Genomic DNA, 8,721 nt, shown 5'->3' on the forward strand with positions numbered 1-8,721 from the left:
AAATGGCCAAAAAATTGTCCCTATAGCTGTCACTGGGGTATAACCCTTTACAGTCCTAATGTGTACCAAGAAACGGGTTTCTTGCAGAAACTGTATGTGTTTTATTTAGCGAGATTGGTTGTATTTCTGTACTATTTCATTATTCATGAGCGTTTCATCTTACTCGGCTGAAGCTGTGTCTAGTTTTGTGTGTGACAAATAAATGTGTCATCCCAGCATCGTTCAATCCCATACGTTAACATTTCACGTGTTCTTGAGGGCAGCACTATTGCAGACATTAAACAAATGATCAAACACATGATCACCTCCACGTCTCCAGGTATTGGATGTAAATTTGCAAAAACACTCCAAGTTGTTTCTGCAGAAATTAAGAGTAAAAATGCAATAAAAGATGCGATAAAATACCCTCAATCTAAGTAAAACCTATAGACTGATGTCTCATCTACCAACAAAGGGAAATAATTAGATCATAATGTAGCAATCAAAAAAACAGAGTAAAAACAATGTAGTCTAATGAAATCAGTGTTATTTGATTGGTTATTTGTGTTGAAATGTCGGCCTTTAGCCGATGCACAGAGAAAATCAAAGCCATGTGCCGTGGAAGCAGCAGGCTTTCGTAAGAAGCGATTCTGGACATTGTGGGAACACTGAATTGCCTTAATGGGGATAATAATGTTCAGCTATTAGAACAGAGCTGTAACATTTGATTCAGAAACACGTTTAGTGCAGTTTAAACCTGCTGTGCAATGGCAGGCAATGCTGTGTGATTGACCCAGTAATCTGCCTGTGGTTCTGACCCAGTCTATTGGTTTCCTCACTATTAGTAATCAGGGTGGGTTTTACATCACACTCCATTCTCCTTTCCTTTCCCATAAACCTCGAAGAAACATATTGGTACCTGAAATGTACATATTGGTACCTCAATGGAACATATTGGTAACTTAAAGGAACATATTGGTACCTTAAAGGAACATATTGGTACCTCAAAGGAACATATTACCTCAGTGGTACATATTGTTAGCTCAAAGGAACATATTGGTGCCCCAAAATAACATATTTGTACCTCAGAGGTAAATATTTGTACCTCAGAGGTACATATTGGTACCTGAAAAGAACATATTGGTACCTCAGAGGTACATATTAGTACCTGAAAAGAACATATTGGTACCTCAAAGGAACATATTGGTACCTCAAAGGAACATATTAGTACCTCCGTGGTACATATTGTTAGCTCAAAGGAACATATTGGTGCCCCAAAATAACATATTTGTACCTCAGATGTAATATCGGTACCTCAAAGGAACATATTAGTACTTCAGTGGTATATATTGGTACCTCAAAGGAACATATTGGTACCTCAGCAGTACATATTGGTACCTAAAAAAATATTTTGGTATCTCGAAGGAACATATTGGTACCTCAAAATTTACAAATTGGTACCTCAATGGAACATATCGGTAAATCAAAGGAACATATTGGTACCTCAGCAGTACATATTGGTACCTGAAAATAACATTGGCTACTTTAAAATAACATTTTGGTACCTCGAAGGACCATATTGGTACCTCAAATGTACATTTTGGTGCCTCAAAGGAACATATTGGTAACTTAAAGGAACATATTGGTGCCTGAAAAGAACATATTGGTACCTCAAAGGAACATATTGGTACCATAAAATAACATATTGGTACCTCATAGGTACATATTGATACCTTAAAAGAACATACTGGTACCTCAAAGGAACATATTAGTACCTCAGTGGTATATATTGGTACCTCAAAGGAACATATTAGTACCTCAGCAGTACATATTGGTACCTTTAAAGAACATTTTGGTATCTCGAAGGAACATGTTTGTATCTCGAAATGTACATATTGGTACCTCAAAAGAACATATCGGTACATCAAAGGAACATATTGGTACCTCAGCAGTACATATTGGTACCTTAAAATTACATTTGGTACCTCGAAGGAACATATTGGTACCTCAAATGTACATATTGGTACATCAGTGGAACATATTGGTGCCTCAAAGGAACATATTGGTAACTTAAAGGAACATAAAAGAACATATTGGTACCGCAAAGGAACATATTGGTACCGCAAAGGAACATATTGGTACCTCAAAAGAACATATTGGTACGTTAAAATAACATATTGGTACCTCATAGGTACATATTGATACATAAAAAGAACATATTGGTACCTCAAAGAAACATATTAGTACCTCAGTGGTATATATTGGTACCTTAAATGAAGACATTGGTACCTTAAAGAAACATGTTAGTAACATATTAGTGGTACATATTGTTAGCTCAAAGAAACATATTGTTACCTCAGCAGTATATATTGGTACCTCAAAGGAACATATTGGTACCTTAAAATAACATATTGGTACTTCAAAGGAACATATTGGTATCTCAAAGGAACATATTGGTACCTCAAAGGAACATATTGGTACCTCAAAGGAACATAGTACCTCAGCAGTACATATTGGTACCTTAAAAGAACATTTTGGTACCTCGAAGGAACATATCTGTATCTCAAAATGTACATATTGGTACATCAAAGGAACATATTGGAACCTCAGCAGTACATATTGGTACCTTAAAATAACATTTGGTACCTCAAAGGAACATATTGGTACCTCAAATGTACATATTGGTACCTCAATGGAACATATTGGTGCCTCAAAGGAACATATTGGTAACTTAAAGGAACATATTGGTGCCTGAAAAGAACATATTGGTACCACAAAGGAACATATTGGTACCTTAAAATAACATATTGGTACCTCATAGGTACATATTGATACCTTAAAAGAACATATTGGTACCGCAAAGGAACATATTAGTACCTCAGTGGTATATATTGACACCTTAAAGGAAGACATTGGTACCTTAAAGAAACATGTTAGTAACCTATTAGTGGTAAATATTGTTAGCTCAAAGGAACATATTGGTACCTCAGCAGTACATATTGGTACCTTAAAATAACATTGGGTACTTTAAAATAACATTTTGGTACCTCGAAGGACCATATTGGTACCTCAAATGTACATTTTGGTGCCTCAAAGGAACATATTGGTAACTTAAAGGAACATATTCGTGCCTGAAAAGAACATATTGGTACCTCAAAGGAACATATTGGTACCATAAAATAACATATTGGTACCTCATAGGTACATATTGATACCTTAAAAGAACATACTGGTACCTCAAAGGAACATATTAGTACCTCAGTGGTATATATTGGTACCTCAAAGGAACATATTAGTACCTCAGCAGTACATATTGGTACCTTTAAAGAACATTTTGGTATCTCGAAGGAACATGTTTGTATCTCGAAATGTACATATTGGTACCTCAAAAGAACATATCGGTACATCAAAGGAACATATTGGTACCTCAGCAGTACATATTGGTACCTTAAAATTACATTTGGTACCTCGAAGGAACATATTGGTACCTCAAATGTACATATTGGTACATCAGTGGAACATATTGGTGCCTCAAAGGAACATATTGGTAACTTAAAGGAACATATTGGTGCCTGAAAAGAACATATTGGTACCGCAAAGGAACATATTGGTACCGCAAAGGAACATATTGGTACCTCAAAAGAACATATTGGTACATTAAAATAACATATTGGTACCTCATAGGTACATATTGATACATAAAAAGAACATATTGGTACCTCAAAGGAACATATTAGTACCTCAGTGGTATATATTGGTACCTTAAATGAAGACATTGGTACCTTAAAGAAACATGTTAGTAACATATTAGTGGTACATATTGTTAGCTCAAAGAAACATATTGTTACCTCAGCAGTATATATTGGTACCTCAAAGGAACATATTGGTACCTTAAAATAACATATTGGTACTTCAAAGGAACATATTGGTATCTCAAAGGAACATATTGGTACCTTAAAATGACATATTGGTACTTCAAAGGAACATATTGGTACCTCAAAGGAACATATTAGTACCTCAGTGGTATATATTGGTACCTCAAAGGAACATATTAGTACCTCAGCAGTACATATTGGTACCTTAAAAGAACATTTTGGTACCTCGAAGGAACATATCTGTATCTCAAAATGTACATATTGGTACCTCAAAGGAACATATCGGTACATCAAAGGAACATATTGGAACCTCAGCAGTACATATTGGTACCTTAAAATAACATTTGGTACCTCGAAGGAACATATTGGTACCTCAAATGTACATATTGGTACCTCAATGGAACATATTGGTGCCTCAAAGGAACATATTGGTATCTGAAAAGAACATATCGGTACATCAAAGGAACATATTGGTACATCAAAGGAACATATTGGTACCTCAGCAGTACATATTGGTACCTTAAAATTACATTTGGTACCTCGAAGGAACATATTGGTACCTCAATGGAACATATTGGTGCCTCAAAGAAACATATTGGTAACTTAAAGGATCATATTGTTGCCTGAAAAGAACATATTGGTACCTCAAAGGAACATATTGGTACCTTAAAATAACATATTGGTACCTCATAGTTACATATTGATACCTTAAAAGAACATATTGGTACCGCAAAGGAACATATTAGTACCTCAGTGGTATATATTGGCACCTTAAAGGTAGGGTAACACATTTTGAAAAATGCTAACGGTAGCCGCCTAGCAATGAAATCCCGATCCCACCCTCAAGTCAAATCGCCATCCAAAGTCACGCCTCTTTCCAAACACATGAACACGCACAGATCAGACGGTCACATCTCATGTCTCATTCACCAGTGAGAAAACTTTGCAGTACAAAGTGAATAACACTTCCAAAATAACCAACATAAACAACTGGTTTACATCAGAATTAGTTTAAGCACACGTTCGATTGTGTAGACGTAGTAACTATATCGTTATGCTAATCCGGAAAACGAACACAAATTTCATAAGCAACACAACGTTTCATCAAAGTAGAATATCTGAATCCATCTCAATACAAACATATCGCGTACCTACCTTACCAAAATAAACAGTAACGACCCTTTCAGACCCTTTGCCTCCTGCAGCTGTTTGCATCTCGCGGTAAAGCAGTAAAGTTACAGATGTTAATTTGGGTTTTTGCTCTTGCTCATCCAGGCAGTTTTTGCTGTTGTTGTTATAAAAGATGCATTTAGTTTTGTTGCTCCTGTGTAGGTTGTCAATTCAGCAGAAAAGTTTGGTGTTCTCGCTGTTTACAGACAGAGCGCACGTGAACGCGCCGATGACGTATGGTATCTGCGTGGACTCGCTGCGCGGTGGGAATTCAAATTACGCTTACGTATGAGGGACATAAAAGGAAACGTCCGTTCGGACCGAAATCTATGATTTGTTGAACATTTTTTGGTCATACGCCTTTCACAGATGACATAAATTTTTACAAATACATTTAAACAACTTAACACAGTGATTGCTATCAGAATGTGAGGAGACTTTTAACCAGCATAACTAAAAATGTTTCAGGATCAAATCTGTTACCCTACCTTTAAAGGAAGACATTGGTACCTTAAAGAAACATGTTAGTAACATATTAGTGGTAAATATTGTTAGCTCAAAGAAACATATTGTTACCTCAGCAGTATATATTGGTACCTCAAAGGCGCATATTGGTACCTTAAAATGACATATTGGTACTTCAAAGGAACATATTGGTATCTCAAAGGAACATATTGGTACCTCAACATATTGGTACTTTAAAAGAACATATTGATACTTCAAAGAAACATACTGGTACCTCAAAGGAACATATTTGTACCTCAGGGCTACACCTCGAAGGTACATTTTGTTACCTTAACCCTCTACGTCCGACCATGGGACACTGGTATATCGGTACATCGAAGGAACATTTTGGTACCTCAGAGGGGCAAATCTATACCCCTAAATGGTACATAGTAGGACCTTTATAAAGGGTACCATTCCTGTGACAGCTTCTGTACCTTTTTTCTTGGAGTAAATGCATATCAGACAAATCAAATAAGATAAAAATATGCAAAAAGCTGATTGATGCTTTTGGCCAAAGACTTTTGCACAATTATCTAAGAGTGAATTGGCATGCACATGTCTGCTTACAACATCTCAGCCTCTTGGGCTCCACCAAAGTTACAGAACACTCGGAATAAACGCACACACACAGACACACACACACACACACACACACACACACACACACACACGCACACGCCACACACTGCTGCTCAGAGATGCTACGCCTGGAGAACTCGTCAGAATGTATGACACGTTACAAATCAACTCTCTGCGAGATGCCCAAGAGATTTAGTCCTTAAATATGATAAGACAGATGGAGCGCTGCGTTCCCCAGGTATCTCTCTCTGTTAGTGCTAAATTTATTTAAAACACCTCCTGAGTTTTAGATGAGATTACATCCCCATCAGCTTTCCACTCTATAAAGTTTCTAGCATTAAAGCAATAGTTCACTAAAAAATTAAAGTTAAACATAGTGTTGGTGCTAACTACTATTTGGTGCTAACTACTACTACTACTATCTATGACTTGAGCTATACCTGTTAAAGTCTATATCCACCGTCCTAAAAGCGCACAAACTTCTTACAGTATGTAACAGATTGCTATTTTTTGTTTGCTGTGATTTGCTCTGATTGTTCATTGTGCAAACAACTGTTGTGACACAATCTTGCTGTACAACAGCTGATTCTTGTAATGGAGATTCAGAGAGCAATATGAACAGCCTCCGGCCTTCATGCACATGGAAACGAAACAGAGCTCACTAAAATTGCGTCTTTATATCTTCTGTGCTTCATCAGCCACTAACAAGGACAACTGTGAGCCAACACAGGCCCTGATTATTAAACACTGCTTCAATTATCTTCCTTTCAATTATAAAAATGTGCCTCTCGTCTTGGAAAACGTGTCACGGTTGTTTGCATCCGTGTTTCCTTCATCGAAAAATAATACAAAGACAAGGAGCTCATTTCTGCTCTCCGTCTGCATCACAGAGTATTACACTCATTATCCGACTCTCTTTTTATTCACAAGAATGGGATACTAATACAATCCAATTACAACGGCAGTTTGTTTTCATTTCTTTCTCCAGTAATCCTATGTTGCTGTCTTCTTGACTTGAATTAAACTTTGATATGGATTAAAGACTATTGGGGGATAAGAGAGACATCTAGTGGTTAAAGTATGTAATTACAGTTTACATTCCTTGTGTACTGAAAACAGTAATATTCTTGTTTTATTTATGTATTAAACATTATTCGTGTATTTATTCACAGCTTATGAAATGCAGAAGTTATTAAATCCGTACAAACGTCGATCGGGGGCATTTTACTAAACATTTTAGAATAGACACTTTTCTTTTTTTCACTAACTACCTTCTTGATATGGTAGATAAACTTTCTCGATATAGTATAATGGGCATTAAACATCAAACGTATGAATAGTGTATGAACGATCGGTTACAAAGAAAGGTTTTGGTTACAGTATTAAATCGTTACAGTAACAGAAGGATAAGCTTTATAAATTAGTTTTGTTGTGTTCTTGTGCCATCTACTGGTGTAATCTGTTAATTCATTGACCAATTCTATATTTCATTGTTTGATGATAATTATTATAATTCAAGTTCAACACACACACATACACTTACCTAAATGATTATTAGGAATACCATACTAATACTGTATTTGACCCCCTTTCGCCTTCAGAACTGCCTTAATTCTACTTGGCATTGATTCAACAAGGGGCTGAAAGCATTCTTTAGAAATGTTGATAGGATAGCATCTTGCAGTTGATGGAGATTTGTGGGATGCACATCCAGGGCACGAAGCCACATCCCAAATATGCTCTATTGGGTTGAGATCTGGTGACTGTGGGGGGCATTTTAGTACAGTAAACTCATTGTCATGTTCCAGAAACCAGTTTGAAATGATTTAAGCTTTGTGACATGGTGTATTATCCTGCTGGAAAGTAACCATTAGAGGATGGGTACATGGTGGTCATAAAGGGATGGACATGGTCAGAAACAATGCTCAGGTAGGCCGTGGCATTTAAACGATGCCCAATTGGCACTAAGGTGCCTAAAGTGTGCCAAAAAAACATCCCCCACATCATTACACCACCAGCAGCATCCTGCACAGTGGTAACAAGGCATGATGGATCCATGTTCTCATCCCGTTTACACCAAATTCTGACTTTACCATCTGAATATCTCAACTCATCAGACCAGGCAACATTTTTCCAGTCTTCAACTGTCCAATTTTGGTGAGCTAATTGTAGCCTCTTTTTCCTATTTGTAGTGGAGATGAGTGGTACCCTGTGGGTTTTTTTTTTTTTTTGCTGTTGTAGCCCATCTGCCTCAAGGTTGTGCATGAGTGGCTTCACAAATGCTTTGCTGCATACCCTGGTTGTAACAAGTGGTTATTTCAGTCAAAGTTCCTCTTCTATCAGCTTGAAACAGTCGGCCCATTCTCCTCTGACCTCTAGCATCAACAAGGCGTTTTCGCCCACAGGACTGCAGCATACTGGATGTTTTTTCCCTTTTCACACAATTCTTTGTAAACCCTAGAAATGGTTGTGCGTGAAAATCCCAGTAACTGGGCAGATTGTGAAATATTCAGACTGGCCCGTTTGGCACAAACAACCATGCCATGCCCAAAATTGCTTAAATCACCTTTCTTTCCCATTCTGACATTCAGTTTGGAGTTCAGGAAATTGT

This window comes from Paramisgurnus dabryanus, chromosome 12 (assembly GCF_030506205.2).
Source record: "Paramisgurnus dabryanus chromosome 12, PD_genome_1.1, whole genome shotgun sequence".
NCBI classification, from domain to species: domain Eukaryota; kingdom Metazoa; phylum Chordata; class Actinopteri; order Cypriniformes; family Cobitidae; genus Paramisgurnus; species Paramisgurnus dabryanus.